The 22,558-nt window shown below is 47.0% G+C and overlaps 1 long non-coding RNA gene across 1 annotated transcript; it reads left to right on the top strand.

Moving 5' to 3' along the window:
• The first annotated feature begins 395 nt into the window (after positions 1 to 395).
• LOC132432185 (uncharacterized) lies at positions 396 to 21,433 on the top strand. The gene is made up of 8 exons (XR_009520857.1): positions 396 to 615; positions 7,933 to 8,019; positions 8,863 to 9,059; positions 10,795 to 10,847; positions 17,141 to 17,260; positions 18,782 to 18,895; positions 19,045 to 19,182; positions 20,810 to 21,433. It is a non-coding gene; the product is annotated as an uncharacterized lncRNA (long non-coding RNA).
• Positions 21,434 to 22,558: the final 1,125 nt, after the last annotated feature.

Here is a 22,558-nt window from a genome sequence, read left to right as displayed (position 1 = left end):
TTCTTGTTCCCTTTTCCCTTCCTCCTCTATCACCCAGTGACCATTTGTCCCCTTGCTCCAATCTCCCCACTTCACACAAAAAATGTTGTCCCTCCTCTGATTCTCTTTTCTCAGCCTGCCCCCATCTTTCCCACACATCAGCCAGTCCCTCCAAACCAATAGAAATTCTCCCCAATCAGAGGCAAGGAGGAAGCATCCATCCCAAAAAGGCAAGGAACAGAACCAGCGTGGAGAACCAGAATCATGTCAGACATTTCCCAGGGGAGAGGAGAAGGCCATAGATGATGACAAAAATGTTGCTCGCTGCCATGACAACCGCAGCCATTCAGCCACAGTACCGAGGGTTTGGAGGCAACAAAATCAATTGCATGTTTATTTCCCCAGCATGACCAGTATCCCTAAGGAAGAGGAAGCCAAGAAGGAGATGCCTTCAGTCCTCTGCCTGTCACCTGCCAGAGAACCAGGATGCTTGGTGGGGCTGGCCTTCCTTTCTCCAAACTGCCATCAGTTGTGACATCACTGTCAGCTGTGCCCGGTGTCTAACTTTTCATCTGTATCAATCAGCATTGAGAGTCCGCCGGGTGCCCAGGTGGAGAGGCTCGGCCCCAGGCTAGTGTGAGTAGCCCCTGTCTCGAGGCACAGACAGAGCCACAGCCAGCATCGGTGGGGTGGCCACAGGCCAGAGGGCTCAGTGCCCAAAAGTTACCCAGATTATGTTTGCGGACGGGAAGGTGGGAGGTGGAGCCTCACATAACAAAACAGGAAGCAGCATCATTATTAAGAATAAAGCCTAAACTCAACAATGGGAAACAGAATAATCAATAGAACCCCTTTCCCGGCTGCAGCCCACATCACACAGCTGAAGATTTAAAGGGCCAGTTAAGAAAAGGCCATGAGGGGATCATTTAGCATTTCTGTCCCAGGTCATTTATGAATGTGGACACGAATGTCCTCAAGCTGCGTTGTGAGCCAAGCCGGCCGCAGAGTCAGAGGCAGGCTGTTTCTGAGGGAGTGGTGACGCCCTCTCCAGAGAAGCTGTCACCTGCTCTGAGGCTGTCGGCAGGTCCAGCAGTACATGAGGGCCCTGGATATCTGATCTCTAATTGCTTCTGCACTGTTAGGATGACAGAGGCGGCTGAAGGGTGACTGGGCATTCTCCCCACACCGTATTCCTCCCCGCCTCCCCAGCCATCATGCGGCCTTCAAGGGTCTCTGTGCTAACATCATATTGCCAAGTGCCAGGCATCTCAAATTGTGTGAGATGTTAGCAGAAGTTTAAAAATATTGACTGCCATAAGGAAGCTCCTTTAAGAGACTCCATCTGGGCTGGGCATTGGGGAAGGGGGAAGGAGGCAGTGGAGATAGATCGCACTGCCGCTGCCCATTCTATTAAATATGACGCCTGATTCAGAGCCACACAGGCATTTGTGAATACCATTCCTCTGTTGGCTAAATGTAGCTCGATTTGTATATGGATCAAAGAAAAGCTACTTATCCCTACTGGATATCTCCTTCTAACTCACTGGCATTGTTCAGCAGGGAAAGGTGAAACAAAGGCTGAATTTATTCACAGACAGGAGCTTCAAAGCCCCAACATCAAGGAAATAGCTCAAAACTTCAAAAAAACAGCTCTGACCTAAGTTCTCCAACATTTTATATTTTCAAAAATCACAAGAAACAGATGAGCTATCCAAAAAGAGCAAATTTCACTTCAATTTCCATTTAAATGCCTCAAAGCAAAAAAAAATCCAAGAGTTCTGTCTCTTTTTGCACTGCTGTCAGCCAGGCTGGGAGCCCCTCATATTCTTTTCTCTTATTTTTCCACCTTGTGGTGAAGGTCTACTTTCCAAACTGGTGAGAGCTGAGGTTAATCAATATGACAGTTGCTCAATGCTTCAGCATAAGAAAAGTCGAACATTTACATCCAAACACCTCAGATTTACCACACCACCACATGGATCCACAAACAAACAAAACAAAACAAAAACTGGCTTTAAAACAAATGCCATTAGAAAACAGTTTCTTTAAGAGTTATACATACGCCTATCATACGTTCTATCCCTAATTACTTATCCAAGAAAAAAGAAGGCACGTGTCTATATAAAGACTTTTACATAAATGTTCATAAGAGCTTTGTTTGTAATAGCTAAAATTGAAACAATCAAAATGTCCATCAATAATGAATAAGTAAATATGGTATAAACAAAATAACCAAACAGATTGTGGTATATCCATACAATGGAATACTACTCAGCAATGAAAAAGGGAGAAACTAGTGATACAACCAACAAGGTGCATGAATCAAAATAATTATGCTGATTGAAAGGAGCCAGACAAAAAGGAATTTATATAAAACTTTAGAACATGCAAACTAATCTGTCATGACTAAAAGCAGATCAGTGGTTGTCTGGGAGGAAGGGTCCAGGGAACCAGAAGGACAGATTGCAAAAGGGGCATGAAGAAACTTTTGGAGTGATGGATATGTCCATTGTCTTGACTGTGGTGATAGTTCCATGTGTATACATCAAGACTTGTCCATTTTATACTTTAAATGTATATATATATATATATATAATGCTTCAATAAAGCTGTTTAAAAAGTCAAAGAAAACATATGCCATGATTAAGTAACAGGGACTAGATATATACCCCTCCTTAAACAACTAGAAAACCAGAAAAAATATATGAGACAACAATTTCAACATTGGACAACAGTCAAGGTGAAAGAAAATAAGCAAGATGGGTCTTGCAGTGGCACCAGCTCACTGTCTAGAGAGAACCCAGATGGTGGGCTTGCGGACTTGAGGAGACAGAGTTCAGAGTTGTGGGAGACCAAGGAAGTTCACGTTTTCAGGGCAGAATGCCAGAGTGAAGGGAGTTCTACACACAGAGAAAAACTCCAGACATTGTCAGGTTAGAAACCTTGTCTTTGATATCTGATCATCACCTGCATGTGAAAAAGTTCCTTGAGGCAGAAAAAAGAGCCCCATAAAAGGAGCAGCTGGAACAATTCCTGGAGTTCTTACAGGGCTAGAAAACGTTGGTATTTTCATCAGCCGAAGTGCAGACCCTGTAACACATGGGTTGTGTTCCAGAAGGGTATTGCCTTAATCATAGGGCTAAATTAGTCCTAGACTGAAGCATAAGAAAGCATAGCATAGCATAACAAAGTTTAAAAGCAAGCCCTGAAAAGATTAAACTGTTTCCAAGTAACTGTGTGCCAGGGCAAAGTCCAACACTCTCTCAAGGAATAAAACAAAATCTGATACCTAATACTGTTACCTAGCATCGAATAGAAAATTACCAGGCGTGCAAAACAGCAGGAAAATATGACTTATAACTGGGAGTAAAATAAAACAGAAATATGCCCAGAAATGGCAGAGATGATGGAACTAGCAGGCAAGGATATTAAAATTGCTGTGATAAATCTTATAAATATATTCAAGGATGTTAAAGGAAAACACAAACTCAATTATGAGAGAAATAGAAGACATTTAAAAAAAACCCCAAATGGAACATCTGGAGGTGGAAAATACAATAGCTGAAAAACAAATAAATTGTGAACAAAAATCATCATCTCATTGTTAGTGGAACCACTTTCAGGCTGTCAAGTGATAACTGAATCATCACTTCCTTGGAGGTGCCTCCCTGGCTGAAACAGACTCAGTATTCTGTGTTCACACAGTGCTTCAACCTCCTCTTCAAAGTACTTGCCATGGTTGTAATATTTCCATTATTTGTGAGGCTACCCAATGTTTGTCTTCCCTACGCCGTAAGGTTCATGAGAGCAGAAGCATGTCTTTGCTTACCTGTTCACCAGTGCCCAGAACAGTGCCAGGCTTCAAGAAAGCACTCAATAAATATATTGTGAATGAATGAATGAACTGCTGTCATCAGCTTTGCACTGGATTCATTCAGCAGCTCTTATTTAAAGCATCACCTCTGACTGCCTTGATCAGTGTAGTGACCCAGGTTGACCACGGGCTGCGATTCTCACACGGCTTCGTAAAATGGGCTTCCTGCAGGCACTGTTTAGTGTGAACAGATGATTCACTGAGTGACCTGGGGTGAGTTACTTAATGTTGCTGACCTTTGTTTTCCTCAGCTATTGAATGAGCATGTTGAAACAGATGATCTCTAAGAACTCTCTCAGCTCTGATGTTCCAGGATGCTGTTACGGTCCAGTCTCCAAAAACGCTCTTCCTCCCTACAGGGTCCTCACCTACGAGTCCCCGTGCCCTTGAATATGCTCTCCCTGCCTTGAATCAGGACTCCCTGTGTGATCAGTAGCGTAGGTTGCAGAGAACAGTGTGTGACTTTTGAAGCAAAGTCATAAAGGGCATTGTGGCTTCTGCTTTGGTCTCTTGGATCCCCAGCCGCCATGTCATGAGAACACTCGAGCAGCGCCTCAGGAGAGGTCCTCGTGGAGAGGAACTAAGGCCTCCTGCCAGCAACCGTGTGAACAAACCATCTTGGAGCCAGATCCCCCAGCTCCATTCAGACCTTCATCTGACTGCAGCCCAGCCAACATCTGACCTTAACTTCATGAGAGATTGGAGCCAGGCTGCTCCCGAGTTCCTGACCCACAGAGGCTGTGAGAGATACTAATTGTTTACTGTTGGGTTTGGTTTTTTTTTTTTTTTTTGAGGGGATAAACATTTGCCATTTATTTATCTGACAAAAGGCTCTTATCTAGGATATGTAACTCATGGCCTTAAATTGATAAAAATACCAGCAATCCAGCAGGAAAAAATGGGCAGAAGATTCGACCACGCATTTCACAAAAAAGATATCCAAATGGGAATAAGTATATGAAAAGGTGCTCCACATTACCGCCCGTGAGGAAAAGGCAAGGCAAAACCACAATGAGGTGCCACCACACACACACAACAATGGCTAAAATCAAAACCCTGACAATGCATACTGTTGTTTCAGACCCCTAAGTTTTGCGGTAATTTGTTACGCAGCAATAGATAACTAGTACACTGGTACTGAAAGCTGTCCCTCCTTCACTCTCTCATTACTTCTGCTGTGAAGAAAACCCTAACTCATTGCATAAGTGAAATCTTCAAACGGACATCTTTCCCAGTTTGGAGACCAAGTTGGGGGCCTGGAATCTTGATCAAAAGTCTCGAGGAATACAGAAGCCCCTCTTTTCTTCATTTGTCCCCCGCAGATCTGATGCCACCCTGTCTTCACTAAACTCACCCCCCCTACTCTTTTCCTTCTTTTTTTCACCAGCCATTTTTTTACTCAGTTTCAACAATTTCACTCCCACTCTGCATATGATTTTCTGGGTGACCGTGGGATACAGGTCCTGCTACCCTGAATGACTTTCCCAAGTTCCGTAATCAGTTTTGAATGTCCTCACAGTACCTGTGGGCACATAGCAGGGGTTGAACAAGTATTATTATTTACTGCCTTGGTCCAGAAAGCTGACCCTGAGCAAGGATTAAGGTTCTAATGACTTGGTTAGAAGGTGCAAACCCAGGGCGATGGAGGTGGAAACAAGGAAGTGAGACAAGGAGTCACGTGCTGCTACGTACCATGTCACCGTGGTGGCCTTGTTTCACCGTGAACTCCCCTGAGCAGTGAGGGGACACCAGGTTTACTCAGTACGGAGCTTGTCTAGAAAGGCTGCAAGAAGGACTCATGATCCAGTGTCATTCACGGGAGAACGGAAGGTGGAGGAATTTATCTGCCCTGCTCCTACCTTCTGCCTCCTAGGTTAACATTCACCCCAAGGGGAGTGAGCTCCCTTGCATTATCCAGCCCCTGATGATGGCCCATGAAGCCAGATTCCGTGCCCTATGGTGAGGGATTTCATCTGCGTTCAAGGTGAAGGGCTTCCAGGGGCAGGTGGGACAGCAGCTGAGAGAGAGAACAGTCATCGAGGAACTTATGAAGATATGCAAGATGGGTATCTCCTATAGTTACTTTCTTGGCCCCTTTTCTAATTCCTTAGATACTAGCTTGCCAGCACAGCTGTAGGAAGACCTGGCTTCTCGTTTTGACTGCCTCAGTTCCTCAAATGTGTGATGTGGGCAGAGATACAGTGTAGCTGCATATTAATGGGAGCTGACCCTTGCAGGCTTCAAGACAGATGGACACACTCAAATCCTGGCACCCTAAAATGTGAGACTTCTTTCTGCAGCCGGCTGGAAGGAAGAGCTTGTCTCTTAGCTGAGGGGGTCTCTGAAACAGTGACACCCACCAGCTTAGAAAATGCAATTTAATTGAGTAAAACTGGAGTTTTTGAGCAGTCCCTGGGCTGTTTTAGACAAATGAAAAGGCCCTAAAGCACGCTTTTTTTTTTTTTTGCTAGAAAGAGAGGTGTTTCCTCCCAGCAGTTCTTCAAACTTCTTCTTAGAATCAACCCCAGGAAACTGGCCGCAAGCTGATCAAGATGGAGACCCCACGAGTCCCTCAGAATCCCAGTGTGCCCAGAGGCCCAGTCGGGCTCTCATCAACAGAGGAGGATGGGTGGATGGATGGGTGGGTTGGTGGGTGGGTAAATGAATAGATGAGGTAGCTGCCAGTTTGTCAGTTTTTTACAAACAGTTTGTCAGTTTGTAAAAACCTAAGAGGCGCTGTCCAGGCACCTCACACCCTCAATGCCCGCTTTCCAGCAGGCAGTCAAGGAGATCACTGCTGTGGGTTTTTACTCTCTGAGTCTCTCCACCATGCATTTTTCCTGTCCCCGACAGAGCCGGCCTCTCCAGTCCCCCACCCTCTGGCTTCTTATCAGCTCCATGCTGTCTCTTTGCATTAAAGTGACAAGAAGCAGCACAAGGCTGCCGACAGGAGTCTGGAGCTGTAATTTGCACTGACATTCACTGGCGTTATCCACTTATTGCCTGGTAAGCCAAATAGGAGATCTGTCTGATTTTGATCCCAGGAAGAGAAATAACAACCCTGCTCTGCTTCTGCCGTTTAAAGCAAAGCACCAGGCCGGTCCTCAGGCCTGAGTCCTGGCTGGCAACTCCCACCTTCATGATGCGGGTATCATCTTCCTCTGGCTGGAACTGCCTTTCAGATCTGACATCTGGCAAACACTGGATGGTTGCGGAGGGGGGAGGCCATGCCATCCTCTCAGCTGGTGACAGCACTGACCACAGGTTGCCAAGGGTCCTTAAAGGAGCCTCCAGGGGATTTAAGTGCCCCTGGGAAGTCAGGCCCCAGCTGAAAATACCTCAGCAGCTCTCCTCTGCCTTCCCAGCCCCTCCCTTTAAACTCTCCCGGCTGTAAGAGAAATGAGGCTGAATGAGAGGCGCGTGAGAAGAGCACCAAGCAGTTGGCCTGTGGGCACGGCCCGCTACGTAATTTACAAAATGAAAATGGGGGGCCCCTTGTTCAAAAAAGCAGGAGAAGTGTCGTTAAAGGTACTAAAATATAAGGCCTCCTTTTCTTTGGTGGCCTCTCTCTGATTTGTCATAGTATTTTTTATTTGCTATGTAGTACTGTTCCAAGTATAAATAGATAAATAAATATTATTTACTAGCACGATCTTTACCCTTCAGCTCTAGGTTATACAAGGACAGTTTTAAATGCACACGGAAGAGCTTTTAACTCAGATGTGGAATCACCAAAGTGACACAAATCGTATTTCCTAACTCGCATATTCATCTCTAGTTCATCGCTACCAGAACAGTGGAAATGCTGCATTGAACTGTTCTTATTTCACTTCTCGATATACAGACTTTTTTTTTTTTTTTTTTTTTGATACACAGACTTTTGACCAACATTCTCCGCCTTCATCTGACTGATGAGTAAGGGAGGACTGAAGGGAAAAGAAACCGAGGTTGCCCTTTCTTTCCTTCCATGTCATCATTTTCAGTGTAAATAGTCGATACAGAGAAGTAACGTTAAGAACGTGGTAGAGTTCCTTGACCTTTCTTAGAACACGATCGTCTTCTTTCTGTGTTTAAGGCAGGTTGTGGAGTGCCTACAGTGGCCAGGCGTGTCCAAATGCTCTGTATGCTTGAACTCATTGGATCGTCTTGACAACCCCACATGGCACGTAAGTTACTTATATTTTTCAGAAAATAATTGGAGGCACTGGGAGGTTAAATGACTTGCCCAGGGTCCCGGAACATGCCACTGGCAGAGCCGAGATGCAGGCAGGAGGGGTCTGGCCCTGGAGTCCCAGCCCTGCCCACTAGGGTCTCCTGCTGCTTAGGACAGATCAAGGAAAGATCTGGGGGGAGTCCCACCCTTCTCTTTACCCCTGTGTCTGTCAGGTCTATGTACCAGGGCTGGGGATTGGGGGTGGGAGGGACAGGGAGCGTCTTTCCCTTCGAGTGTGAGTCGCTTCTTTCAGGTGTGTCACTTCTTTAAAATGTTACCTTTGGGTTTCCCTGGCGGCGTAGTGGTTGGGAGTCCGCCCGCCGATGCAGGGGACACGGGTTCGTGCCCCGGTCCGGGAAGATCCCACACGCCGCGGAGCGGCTGGGCCCGTGAGCCATGGCCGCTGAGCCTGCACATCCGGAGCCTGTGCTCCACAATGGGAGAGGCCACAACAGTGAGAGGCCCGCATACCGAAAAAAAAAAAAAGTTACCTTTGCTCAAGCCCAGATCAAGGGGCTTACTGACATTTTAAAGATGACGAGGTGGGTGAAGTTCACAGTGGGACGCCTTGGAGTCTGCTGGGTCCAGATAAGTTGGGAGAGGGCAGCTGGGGGTCTGAGGAAGCCCCTTCCTCCCAGCTGTTGTTGGACTTGGGAGTGGGGGAGTTGGCACGGGAACCAGCCAGTGAAGCCCTGGCTTGGTTTCCCTCATGCCTCAGTGAAAGGCGCGAGTGTGCACACACGCCCCAGCTCTGCCTCCAGCCACATGCTTAGAAACCGTGTCCTTTCACCCCCAGTCTCCTCTTTCTCGATGTGACTCAAAGGTGTTCCCCACCCGCTGCTTGGAAAGGCATTGCCCGGCAGGTTTACCGGGTCAGAGGAAAAGCCCTTGGCATCCGGAACACGGAACACCGGCCTGCAGACGTCAGCAGGAAGCAAGGACGGCCAGGAGGAGGGAAGTGACAACTCCCTGTCGGGCGTGGCGCTTGCGTTGGTAGGAAAGGGCAGGGAGGGCGGGGAGGGCCGGGGTCATGGAGCAGAATGAAGGGTCAGGGAGCGCACAGAGGAGGGAGGTGCAGCATCGGATGGGCACTTTGCCCATGGTCCCTGGAAGATGGAAGGAGCCCTGCGATGCCCAGTGGTTTTACAGTGGCCCTAAATGGTTCCTCATCACCCAGCCATCCAGTCCTGTTCAGTCATCTTTATGACATCTTTATAGCAAAGCTAGTTACCTTTGCCCCAAGTAGCGTGTGCTCTCTGGTTAGCCATCCAAACGGGGTTATGTCAGATGGGAGTCATGTCTCCCCTCTCTTAGCACGCAGGTTATGGGGCAGAAACCCCCAGTTCCGCCTACCATAAAGACTTCTGTATCTGGTGCATTGATACACAGTTGGAGGTTTGTTCCCTAAACATTCCTGCAGACACGAACTTAAATGTCCCATCATTTAGGAATTAAAAACAAAAAGTACAATCATCCCTCAGTATCCATGGGGGATTGGTTCCAGGACCCTGCGGACATCACACTCTATAGATGCTCAAGTCCCTTCTGTAAAATGATGTAGGACGGGGGCCCTCCATATCCGCAGGTTCCTCATCCCCTGAATCTGGGACTGAGGATGGGGAGGCCGCATTACAGAGGACCGACTGTGCAACATAGCAGGCTATTGACTCCTACAGACTGGATGCCTGGACCTGGAGAAAGGACATCAGTGAAGGGAAGCTATGGCTTAAAGCGATGCTTTCACAGTTCTGATAGCAGTTTCTTTCCACTGTTGGTGTTTCCTTTTCCCAGAATGCAGAAGGCCTTGCCTGCTTTTCTCCATCTTTGCTCTGTGCTGTCCAGTGCCTTTAGGGAAATCTTACTGCTCAGTGACAGTTTGGGGCAGGGGAGGCCGGTGGGCAGAGCTCTCTTTCCTCTCCTGTTTCCCTTTTTGGGTTGTAATGCTCTATTTCTCTCTGGTTATATTGTTTGGAGACCATCAGGCATGTGTTTGATGCATGACGTAAATGTCATGTGGTGGTGTTAACGTCACACAGTTGACAAAAGAAGACGAGGAGGGCTTCCCTGGTGGCGCAGTGGTTGAGAGTCCGCCTGCCGATGCAGGGGACTCGGGTTCGTGCCCCGGTGCGGGAAGATCCCACATGCCGCGGAACAGCTGGGCCCGTGAGCCATGGCCGCTGAGCCTGTGCGTCCGGAGCCTGTCCTCCGCAACGGGAGAGGCCACAACAGTGAGAGGCCCGCATACTGCAAAAAAAAAAAAAAAAAAGAAGACGAGGAAAAGGATCCCAGCAGATGGATCGGTATTACATTTCGTACTACACACAGCCCATTCCTGACGGCCCAAAGCAAACAGCAGTCACTCTGTCAGTGGAAAAGATGCAAGTTTTTCTCTTGTCTCAAGTGAGAAGTCCCCATATGTCCTTACTCACTTCTCAGGAAATTTGCTTTTTCTTGGTTCTCTTTTCTTCTCCTCAAAAATGCTGATGGTCCCAGGGCTTAGGGACAATAATTGTTGCTCCTTTTCAACATAAAGGTCAGGATCCTTTGTTACAAAGCAGGTTTTGTGGCCCAGATAAAGCTGGGCAGACATGATCTCTGCTAAAGAGGAGCGGAAAATAATTCGCTCCCCGGTTGTCACGTGTGGCCAATTTGAGTGAGAAAAGGGGGCTTGTGGGTGTAAGAGCATACGAAACCACACAGTTATGGTCTCTCACTTTTCTTTTTATAGGCAGGCAAAAGAGACCCCCAAAATGTCAGACACTGTTGGATCTTGAAGGGAAGGTCAGTAAAAAAAACAATAAGCTGTTTTCTCCTTTTGTTTGCTGTTATCTTGTGTTAACTGTTTCTTCATAGTTATCTGTTAATGTTATTTTAAGTCTCCAGCAAAGATTCTGACACTATGATGATACAGTTATGTTTATAAAATACGGGGGACCTGCTCTCGTCCTGGCTAGCTGATTTCCAGGTTTCTTCTGGCTTTCACACAGAAGAGCTGGGGTGTTGAATGCCCAGCAGTTGGAGGTTGACCCCTGGCTGGCTGACCCCCATCCCTGAGTTCATCTCCACCAGCCACCAATCAGGTTGGAAGCATCACTTGGCAGTATGGCCACCGCGGACCATTCCTCTCAAGTTGTTGTGGGTTACCGTGGAAACAAAGAGGTCTTAATGTTAAAAGTAATTTGGTCCTTAATGGAGACGGTCTCTCACTAAAGGAAAGTTAACTTGGGAACCATTCGAGTCATGCCCAGTCACTGGCCCCACCGTGCACCCCTGTCCTACTTTCTTCTGCTTGCCTAGAGGTCTTAATTTTGATGATGTATGAGGTGTCAGCCAGAAGATCTTGTGCTCTGCGAAGCACTATAAAAAGGCAGATGTATGACTGTGTCATCCACAAATACCCTAGGAAGGTGAGTGTTAAACCAATGTTAATAATAAATGTTTTCTTCCGAAGTAAGTTACGGCAGTATCACCAGAGCCCTTTAAAATGTAACGAACCAATAAAATCTCAGGGAGCTGAGGGACACCTAACCCTGCCATCGTCCCTGTAGTACAGTCAGGAAAGTTATGAAGGGCCATCCCATCTGGTCTGCGTCTGCCTGAAACCCTGGGATGGAAAGAGGAACAGTCCCTCCAAACATCTGAGCTTGATCTCTGCAACTGAGAAATCTTGAGACCAGAAAGCCCCAGGGAATGCAGAAATGCCTCTTTAAAGGTCGTTTTGAGGAAACATGGCCACTGACCCATCACACTGACTCAGCCTCCCTGCCCCCACCATTTTGCTAACGGGCTCCGTTGATTTAAATGGAAGGAAGCGAAGAAACACTCTCTGAGCTAGGTCCTGCCTGACCTCCCATTGCGGTCTGCTGCCTTGATCATACAGCAAGCACTGGTCTTGACTCCTGGCTCCCGCGGGGGCTCGTCTGAAGATAGTCCCCAGGTGGGGAGCCTGGAAGAAGAACTGCGTGCTTGTGTGCATAATTTGAAGCTTACTTTGCAGGGACCCATAGTTGTGCTGTCTTTGCTCAGGAAAATTCTAAGCTGAAATTCTGTATTCCAGCCCCTGTGGATATAAAGTCCTAACTGTTCCTCATCTTCTCCTGTTCTTCAGCCAATCGTCAGATTGGTGGTTGTTGCTATGGTTGTTTTCTCCTAGGAGGTCCTTCCTGGTTTAAGCAAAAGAGTCGGCATCATTGAGAAGATGAGTCAAAATGCTCCAGTGTCAAGCTGGGTTCCCCAGAAGCAGACCCTGAGGGAAGATTCTAGAGAAAGTGACTCATTAGGAAGTGTTCCGTAGGGTGGGGAAACAGGACTGGGAAGGGAAGGAGGACGTGATGTCAAGCCACATCCCTGGGAGGGTAATGCTGACACAGTCCCTCAGGGGCACGGTGTAGGTGACACCTAAGCGTCCCCATTGGGGATGAGGGAGTTGGAGAGTTCATAGCCCTCTCATCGGTTAAGGGCTGCAGGGGCAGGACATACAGGGAACGCAGCCAAGGCAGTTCCAGGTGCCCGTGGTCCATCCTCTGACACAGATGCAGGTGCTGCTGGGAGTGGAAGCCTCAGGAGAGACCTCATGCTCAGAAATGCTAAACAATCTGAGATGTTGACATAGGACCGACAGTCACTGCCACACACCCCACATACAGGAAAATAAAACAAAGAAGGGAACTCAAAGTTTACTTCCAGGTTCATTGACTTGTCACTTATTCAGTCATTCAGCAAACATTATTGAGCACCTGCTATATTCGTCATTGTGCTAAATGCTGGGGCTTTAAAAAAAAAAAAAAAAGGAGGAGGAGGTAGCACTGATCTTGTACCTGAGAGGCTAAGAGTGTAATAGGATGGGGTGGGGAATATGTACCTAATGTCCATCACCCGCTCAGGTTGGGACCCAACTAGTCCTAACTTTTGTCTGGGTCTGTCCCACCTCAAAGAAGTTCTCTGTGGGCTTCCCTGGTGGGAAGAGTCCGTCTGCCGATGCAGGGGACATGGGTTCGTGCCCCGGTCCGGAAAGATCCCACATGCCGCGGAGTGGCTGGGCCCGTGAGCCATGGCCGCCGAGCCTGTGCGTCCAGAGCCTGTGCTCCACAACGGGAGAGGCCACAGCAGTGAAAGGCCCGCATACCGCAAAAAAAAAAGAGAAGCTCTTTGTATAATGGCATAATCCAGGGGCTACAGGGCTACGCTGCTTCATGTGACTATAGCACCCGGCAATACCTGGATGAAAAGCACAACATGAGTGTGAGGTATTATTAGTAATAAAAGTGGCATTTAGTGGGCTTCCCTGGTGGTGCAGTGGTTAAGAATCCGCCTGCCAATGCAGGGGACACGGGTTCGAGCCCTCGTCCGGGAAGATCCCACATGCCATAGAGCAACTAAGCCCGTGGCACCACGGCTGCTGAGCCTGGGGTCTGGAGCCCACAAGCCACAACTACTGAGCCCGCGCCACAACTACCGAAGCCTGTGTACCTAAAGCCCGTGCTCTGCAACAAGAGAAGCCGCTGCGATGAGAGGCCCTCACACAGCAACGAAGAGTGGCCCCCGCTCGCCACAGCTGGAGAAGGCCTGCGTGCAGCAGCAAAGACCCAACGCAGCCAAAAATAAATAAATAAAATAATAACAATAAAATAAAATAAAAGTGGCATTTAGCAATACTGAAATAAATAAGCTGACACAGGAGTTTTGCTCTGCATTTAGGGAAATGTTCTGGGTCTCCGAGGCCCTATGTCTTAGAATCAAACGCTTCCAACAGCCATAAAACATTCCTGCCCTGGTTTGTTTTAGGACTTGAGCGTTTTTCTGGCATCCTTGCTTTGGTAAGTGCCCTGCTGCTTCCAAGCAATGTGGCTGCGTAGGCGGCATTTCAGCTGCAGCTCAGGCAGGGTTACTTAAGGTCATGTCCATCTATTGCCCATGACCTACCGGCCAGGACCAGGAGGGAGGGACAAGGCATGGGAGTGACTGGAGAGTAACAGCGAAACTTTTCTCATTTGTAGGGTAAAACAGGTTAGGAAAAGTGTAAAGCAATCCTGTCCCTCCATTCCTAGGACCAAAGACTCGATGATCAAAACAGACCCTGCCAGGTAAATTATAGGGCACATAAATAAATGATGAATACTTTTTAAAGTGTAAGTATGTCCCAAATATCTCCTGGGATACACTTATACACTTATATTAAAACATTCCTTGTTACTTATGTGAAATTCAGATGAAACTGGGCATCCTGTATTTTTCTTCTCCAGTGTTATCTGGCAACCCTACCTGCAAGGGCTTCACCAGAAGGAATTTACTCCTTTAATTCCTTATCCAGGTGGGAAATGGAAAGCCAGATATGACTGGAGGCCTCCATTTCAGGCCTCTGGGAGGTTCAGCTCTCTCCAGCTGAGCCATTTATCTTTGAAGTCAACTTAAAATCGCTTTTTAAGATCCTCCCTCAACTGTTCCTCGGGCTGGAAACGTGGACCCCAAATTGATCTTGAACTCGCACTTCAATTCCCTAATGCCCAGCAGAAAGGCCCACCTGGAGAGGTGTTCGTGGGCAGGAAAACGGAGGCAGAGAAATGACCGAGGTGAGGATCCCTTAGCAGGGCCTCCGATTCCAGAACTTCTTATTCACATGTAATTCCTTAGATTTTTAACCTGCGATGGGCTTGCCTTACGCTTATGAAGGAATTCAATAATGCTTTAATTTTTCTTATCTACAAGGATGAAAAGCTCATCTAAAGCTAAATGCCACATGCAAATGTTATCCTGTTTTTTATTTTTTTTTGATGACTCCATGTATTTATTAGGGTAATACTTTTTCAACCCAAAATGCACTAAGTACAATTGATATAAAAAGTGACATTTTGACGTTACCATTTTAAGCAAAGACAATTTTCTCCACACAAATTTCTAGCCAGAGAATATCATACGAAACAAATTTGAACCTCAGGCCACCAAGCCATTCAAGAGGGATGGAGAGGAAGCATCTGCTATAACTCCTCAGTGCAACCGCATCATTTTTCTCTATTTCAAAGTTCTGTCGTGTTTTGTCTTTATTTTGCCCCTAAGGAATTTTTCGCGTGTTATATCTTTATTTAAATTGCAATTTGAGTGAAGGGTAATCATGAGTCCCAAGATGACTGAAAACTTGGTAAAGAAACTGGTTCAAAAGAAGAACTTCCTAAAAAAAGTGGCTCTCTTCTGCCCATTTTCCATCAACCATCATCTACTGTCACCACCTCCTGTTAGGCCATTCCTTGGGGAGAACTGCAGACTTTTTTGACGTGACGTTTTATGTGCAAACCGCATTTATTTACTTTCAGGTTGGTGTTGATTATGTAAATTTCCCTTCTTTGTTCAGTTGCAGCAGTTCAGCAAGGGACAGGTGCAGGCAGACCGGCACAGGAATCTCACAGGCAGATTTTCAAGCCATAGAGAAGTATCATCAGCCCCAAACCCCAAAGTTGCAGGCACTTTTTTCCTGGCATGGCCAGCCCTTTCTCAGCAGTCACCTCATTTGAGCCTCGACACCGTTTTGAGGGAGGGCACCGCAAATGTCATCCAAACCCTTTGGCAGGGCCCGTCCAACGTGACAGGGGTGGTGACAGAAACGTCATTTGTGGCCCCGGTTCTTCCCATTTGAAGCAGCTGTTAAGCAGTGAACCTGGAGCCAGATTCTGGAGTTTAGAGCCCAGGTCTGGGATATGCTGTTGAAGGATGCCAGTTCCTGCCTTCCATCGTCTACATGGTGGAGGCCACAAATTCATTCCTTAAATCCTTATTGAACAAGGACGGTGTGCCGGGCACACTCCAGGTGCCGGGGATGCAGCTAGGAAAGGCAGACAAGGTTCAGGCCTCCATGGGGCTTCCATTCTGGAGGTGGCATCAGATGGCGACAAGTGCTCTGAAGATAGGGGCAGAAGGACCAGGTGGGAGGCAGGGCTGCTTTATGGAGGGTGAATAGGAAGTTCTTTCTGGAGAGGGGATGCCTGACCAGCCAGCCTCCTGTCCGTGTGGGGCCCCAGCTCTGCAGGCAGGGCAACTGCTGAGCTGCAAGATGGGAACAGGCTTGCTGTCTGAGGGCCAGCCGGGGAGGACAGCAGGTCAGAGTGGACCCAACAAGTTGGAGAGAAGGGAGATGCTGTCCGAGCACCAGGCAGGCTCAGCCCATGGTCAGGAGCTTGGATTTTATTTGAATGGTGATGGGGAAGCTGCTGGAAAGCAAATCTTAGCCCAGCTTCTCACCTTCTCCGGTAAAGATCAACAGAGAAAGAGGATGTGGGCTCAGGCACAGATGGGGCAGAGTGGAAAGTGCACGGAGACCCTCACAGGTGATGGCCAGGTGTCCCCCTGTTGAGGAGATTTGCCTCTGGAAGAGGGCGGGTGAGGCCCCTGGCTGCAGCCTGCTGTCCAAAGGTTGGCTCCTGGAGCTTGGGGTTTTCCCAGGGTGTAAAATTCCATTTCCTGAAGCTTCATGTACTTCTCCAGAAAGCTAGTAGGTGTCCTGATGAGGTTTCAGACCCTGTAGCAGCACTTTTTAGACCCTGGTGGCCTTAACACAGGTTAGGATGGTCCCGTCTGCCTATGCAGACTGCCAAGAAAAGACATTCCAAACTGTCGTGGGGATGAACAGAGCTGAGGCCTGGCCCAGAGGCGGACTTGGGAGAAGGTCAATCGGACACCTTATCCAGGCACCAGATTAAAACATTTCGACCAGTGGTTCTTAGAGTGTGGCCCCTGCATCAGCATCAAGTGAGAACTTGTTGGAAATGCTAAATCAGAAAGTCAGCTTTCTGTATTTTAACAAGCGCTCCAGATGATTCTAGTACTCAATATTAAGTTTGAGAACCGCTCCTTTAGAAGAAAGCGGGGCAGATAGTTAAAAAAAAAAATTCCCGCTTTTGCTGAGACATGGCTCAAATCAGAGCAAAACCAGAAAACTTCAAGGCACGGGGATGTGGGATGTAGTCTTTGCCTCAAACTCAACCAACCACAGAGACTAATATCCAAGTTATAACTCCTCAGTCGAGCAAAACTCCATCATGAAACATATTAATAAAGACTGATCTCTGGCTGTTTCTCCCACCCAGTTTCCAAGGCCCTGGTTTATTCTTGGTGCACTCTGGATACTCCTGGAGCATTCATTCATTCATTCTCACACTCTTGGCTGCCGAAGATACAAGATAATGAAACCCTACGTCCACCCTCAGGTAGTTTGCTTCAAGGAGAGGCATATAGTTTGTGAATGAAAAATTACAGGGCAGGGTAATAATTACTACAGGAGTGCTCTGGGCTGGGGTGGGGCTCCTCACCTAGGGCAGGAGGGAGGAGGTCTCGGCCAGGCTTGGAGGAACAGAAACAGCAGGGGTTAATCCAGTTCAGCCAGCCTAGTGTCTGAGTCACATCTTGACACAGTCCGATGGCACAGCTCCAGTTCGCAGTCCTAACTTCCCCTTGAGAACAGAATCGTCTGCAGAGTCCAAGTACACCCCGTAACCACAAGTGTGTGCTTGGGGCGTCAGGGGTTGACTGGAGGAGTGAGGGCACCACTGGCAGCTCCAGCCCCCAGATTACTGGCCAGGGGCTGCAAATTACCAGGGGCTGCATTACCAGCTCCTTTTCCCGAAGAGCGTTCTCATTGGCCGGTCCACCAGTTCCAAAGCCCAGCAACTCGTTCTCAGTCCTGTCACCCCAGTAGACACTCGAAAACCTCACTTCTATCCCAGCATTTTGTCCTTTTGATCAAGAAAGGACTGGGGATAAATCCCTGTCCACACAATCAAGAACCTCAGTCCTTAACACATAGTCTTAGCAGTTCTACTCACACGCACAGCGTGGTCCTCCTTTGGTAATTCATTCGTTCAGAACTATTATGCCAGGCCCTGATCCAGATGCCTCCTCTACCCAGTCATCCTGTTACTGATGGTTAATAATTATGCGGTAATTTTTAGTCTCACTAGGAATGAAAAATGCAACAAGAAACTACCATTTTTTACCCATCAAATTAGCAATACTTTGTTTTAAAGAAAATACTCAGTGCTAGTGAGGAGGCTGTGAGATGGGCAACTGCAACATCATAATTAGCAATAGAAATGGGACATCCTTTCTGGAAAGCAGTTTGACAAAAACTATTTCAATGTTAAAACTCATTAACCCAGAAGTTCATCTGGAAGTTTATTATAAGGAAATTATCAGGGATTTAGACAAAGATTTATACCAGCTACCATTTATACCAGCCATGCACTAAATACATAAATTACCTCCTGTGCCAACAAAGATTTCACCAAAACATTGTTTTTCGTGGCAAAAAAATTACAAACAGGCTACATTTACAGTAATAGAGAATGTTTAAACAAATTAGACTAAGTCATAGAACACAGTATGCATTAAAAACTGTCTTTAAAGAATTTTAAATGCCATAGGAAATGTTCTTATATATACAGTATGCTTCTAACTTATAAAAATATATAATAAATATACATGCATTAAAAATAACACAGAGAGGGACTTCCCTGGTGTACCAGTGGTTAGGACTTCCGAACTTCCACTCCAGGGAGCAACTGGTCGGGGAACTAAGATCCCGCAAGCCGCGTGACACGGCCAAAAAAATAATAACAACAAAAATAACACAGAGAAATAGATCAAAATACTACTAGGTAGGATGGAAACTTACTAATGCTTCCCGCGTTTTCCTAGTTTTCTGCAATTGGCCTGTATCCCTTTAATAACAGGAAATGTTACAAAAATGAAAGGCGCCTGCGCGAGCACACACGTGACTTCTCCCGGGTATGAGGAACTCCTTATCGCGTTGTTCCTTCAGACGGCTGCCTCCTGGTCCAGTCTTGGTGAGTCACCCAACTCGTCTGAGTATTTAATTTTCTCTTTGCAAAATGAATGTGATAATCCCGGCCTCTCCACCTCATAAGATAGTTGTATGTTGCTGCTGCCTCCTGCCCATAAAACCCCAGGTGAATTCTAATTACTGTTATTACAGGCAGACCAATGCTTTCTGGGAGAGGCGAGTCCCGGTGACGGTGACATCATCAGGAAGGCTCATGTAAGAAAGGAATGGTCTCCTGGGACATGAAGTCTCCTCTTCCCAGAAACCTTCGTCCTGCGTATTCCTCCGCAGGTACTGCTGCTGGTACCAAAGGGTTTGAAAGCTTGATGGCGTTCCACGGAGCGTTTGTTTCTCACTCATACATTTGAGCTGGGGTTTGGCTGATCCTGGCTGGGATCAGCTGGGTTGCGTTCCACGCTGCTGTTTGGGTCCAGGTCTGTCCCACATGCCTCTCATCCTCCCGGGACCAGCAAGCTCGCTGGGGCATGTTGTTCTCCTGGTGACGGGGAGAGGCGTAAGAGGACACGCCCAACCACACAAGCACATTTCGAACCACTGTATGCGTCACGTCTGCTGATACCCTCCAGCCGAGTCCAAAATCATGGGGCAGGGAAGTGTTTCCCTCCCAAGGTTGTGGGAGGGTCTGCAGAGTTACACAGCAGAGGATGTGGTCGCTGCAGAAGGTGAGGAACCGAGGCTAATGATTCAACCTAGCAGGAGGAGGGTTGGGAAGGTAAAATGAGCCACGAAGTTGTTAGCTCTGTTCGGACTGAAGGCAAGGAGGGAAAGAGATGGGAAGCCCGGGCTGCGACTTGTTGGAGGCAGCCAGGAGATGCCTACTCTGCGTCCCTTGTTCATATAGCCAGCAGTTATTGGGGGTTGGCCTTGGAACTTGGTGAGGCTCTGAGCTGGGACGCAGTGGAGATGAGAATGAAGGCAGGACTCTCTTCCGTCTAGCTGTTTTCCTAATCAACTTTCTTTACACACCTGCAGCCCATTGCCATATTTTAAACGCCCTTTCATTTGCAACTGTCCTGCCTCTTGTGTTGCCATGGTTTTAAAAGGTGGCGTGTATTTAAAAAAAAGTTTTTCTATTAAAGTATAGGTGATTTACAATGTTGGGTTAGTTACTGCTGTACAATAAAGTGACTCAGTTATACGTATATATATATATATATATATATATATATATTCTTTTTCATATTCTTTCCCATTATGGTTTATCACAGGATATTGAATACAGTTCCCTGTGCTATACAGTAGGACCTTGTTGTTTATCCATTCTTTATATACCAGTTTGCATCTGCTAATCCCAAAATCCCAATCCGTCTCCCACCCTCCACCCCCTTGGCAACCACCAGTCTGTTCTCCATGTCCGTGATTCTGTTTCTGTTTCATAGATACGTTCATTTGTGTCATATTTTAGATTCCACATTTAAGTGATATCATATGGTATTTGTCTTTCTCTTTCTGACTTACTTCACTTAATATGATACTCTCTAGTTGCATCCATGTTGCTGCAGATGGCATTATTTCGTTCTTTTTTATGGCTGAGTAATATTCCATTGTCTGTGTGGACCACATCTTTATTGATTCATCTGTTGATGGACATTTAGGTTGTTTCCATGTCTTGGCTATTGTGAATAGTGCTGCTGTGAACATAGGGGTGCATGTATCTTTTCGAATTATAGTTTTGTCTGGGTATATGCCCAGGAGTGGGATTGCCGGACCATATGGTAATTCTATTTTTAGTTTTCTGAGAAGGTGGCGTGTATTTTTATCACCTCAAGGCCGTATATCAAGCACTTCCCTCATGCGTAAACATCTTTATGATCGGAGTTCTCCCTGGGAAAATCAAATGCGTGTGTTCCCAGTCTGGACTGTCAAGTTCCATCTGATGGTGTGATCTATCATCTAGGAAGGAGGGTCCGCCTGCCAGGACAGCACCTGAGGAAGGTGGGGAGTGGGGTAGCTTCTGCAGATGTGCTCACACAGAGCTAGCTGAGGAGATGCCTCCCCGGAGACAGCAGGGATGGAGAGCTGCGGAGACAGAGCCACGACCTGGCAGCTGGCCGCACATGCTCTGGCTTCAGTGGGAGTGACAAGGCTTGAGGAAATGTTGGCTGAAGGAAGCAAATAGAACCCCACACAGCCCTACAGGACCAAGTCCCCGACTTTCCCTTTACACTTAGCTGTGCCGGGGTCTGAGTCTTAACAGGGATGAACAGGGCCCAGCTGGAGGAATGAAATGCACCCTGCAACCCTGGAAGATGGAAACTAGCGTAAACCAAGGGCTTTACCCCAGCGGGAGAGTCCACGGTAACATGACTTTCTTTACTCGGAACCAGATGAGTTAGCACAACGACAAAAGAGAAGTCTCCTTTTCCTTCTGAAAAGAACCAAATACATAAGAAAAAGAATACCTAGTGTGGAATTCTGTCAAGTAATGGCAGATGTCCCTGTTAGGTTGGCACCTGCCTTGCAAGAGCTCACTGTAACGATCAAAAGGCAAGGGTTGGGGGAGATCAGCTCGCTGCTTTGTGACCACCTAGAGGGGTGGGATAGGGAGGGTGGGAGGGAGGCCCAAGAGGGAGGGGATATGGGGATATATGTATACATATAGCTGATTCACTTTGTTATACGGCAGAAACTAACACAACATTGTAAAGCAATTATACTCCAATAAAGATGTTTTTTTTAAAAAAAAAAGACAAGGGTTGGGCCCCAGTCTAATTAGGAGAAAAATCATCAGACACATCCCAAAACACCTGACCAGCACTGCTCAAAACTATCAATGTCATGGGAAACAAGGAAAGTCAGAGAAACTGCCACAGCCGGGAGGAACCTAAGCAGACATGAGGAATGCAGTAACCTGGATGGGATCTTGGAACAGAACAAGACATTAGGTAAAAATTAAGGAAATCCAAATAAACTGTGGACTTCCATTAATAATAGTGATCAATACTAGCTCATTACGTGTAACAAATACACCACCTTAATGTAAGATGTTTATTACAGGGGAAACTGGATACAGGATGTATTGGAACCCTCTGTGCTATCTTCTTAATTTTTCTATAAATCTAAAACTGTTCTAAAAAAAATAAAGTCTATTAAAAGATCAATTCAAGAGTCGAAAGCACAGACATGGAAGCCAGGCTGCCTGGGGTCCAGTCTCGGCTCCTCCTCCCCTTGGGTAAAGCCACGTAACCCTTTCTGCCATGCCTCAAGTTGCCTCGCCGTAAAATGGGAATAATCATAAGACCTCTGATTGTCCTGGGGACTAAATAAGTTAAAACTTGTCAAACTCTGGAAGAGTGCTTGGCACCAAATAAGTGCTACATGTGCTTATTTAGGACATAAATAAAACTGAAGATGTTCACCTCACATGTTCTGTAAAACAGGAGGAAGTGTACCTTAGCTGAGTTTTAATTTGTCTTAAAAAAAAAAAAGGAGCATGCTTAGGGCTCAGTTTGGGCTCCACTGTCCCAGAAATCCCGTGACCCCACCCCTTCCCTCTCGCTTGGCCTGAATTTGGTTCTTCCTGTTCTCTCTTCCAATGGTTTCCCATTCTTTGCCAGGTTCACACGGGGTGACTCAGCCTGGAAACCTCCCGCCAGGAGGCACATCAGCACGGGCAGATCCACTGCTTTCTCGCCTGTCCTAGCTC

This window comes from Delphinus delphis, chromosome 10 (genome assembly GCF_949987515.2).
Source record: "Delphinus delphis chromosome 10, mDelDel1.2, whole genome shotgun sequence".
In the NCBI taxonomy this organism is placed as follows: domain Eukaryota; kingdom Metazoa; phylum Chordata; class Mammalia; order Artiodactyla; family Delphinidae; genus Delphinus; species Delphinus delphis.
The sequence above is the reverse complement of the archived record's forward strand: the minus strand, read 5'-3'. Positions and strand labels throughout refer to the sequence as shown.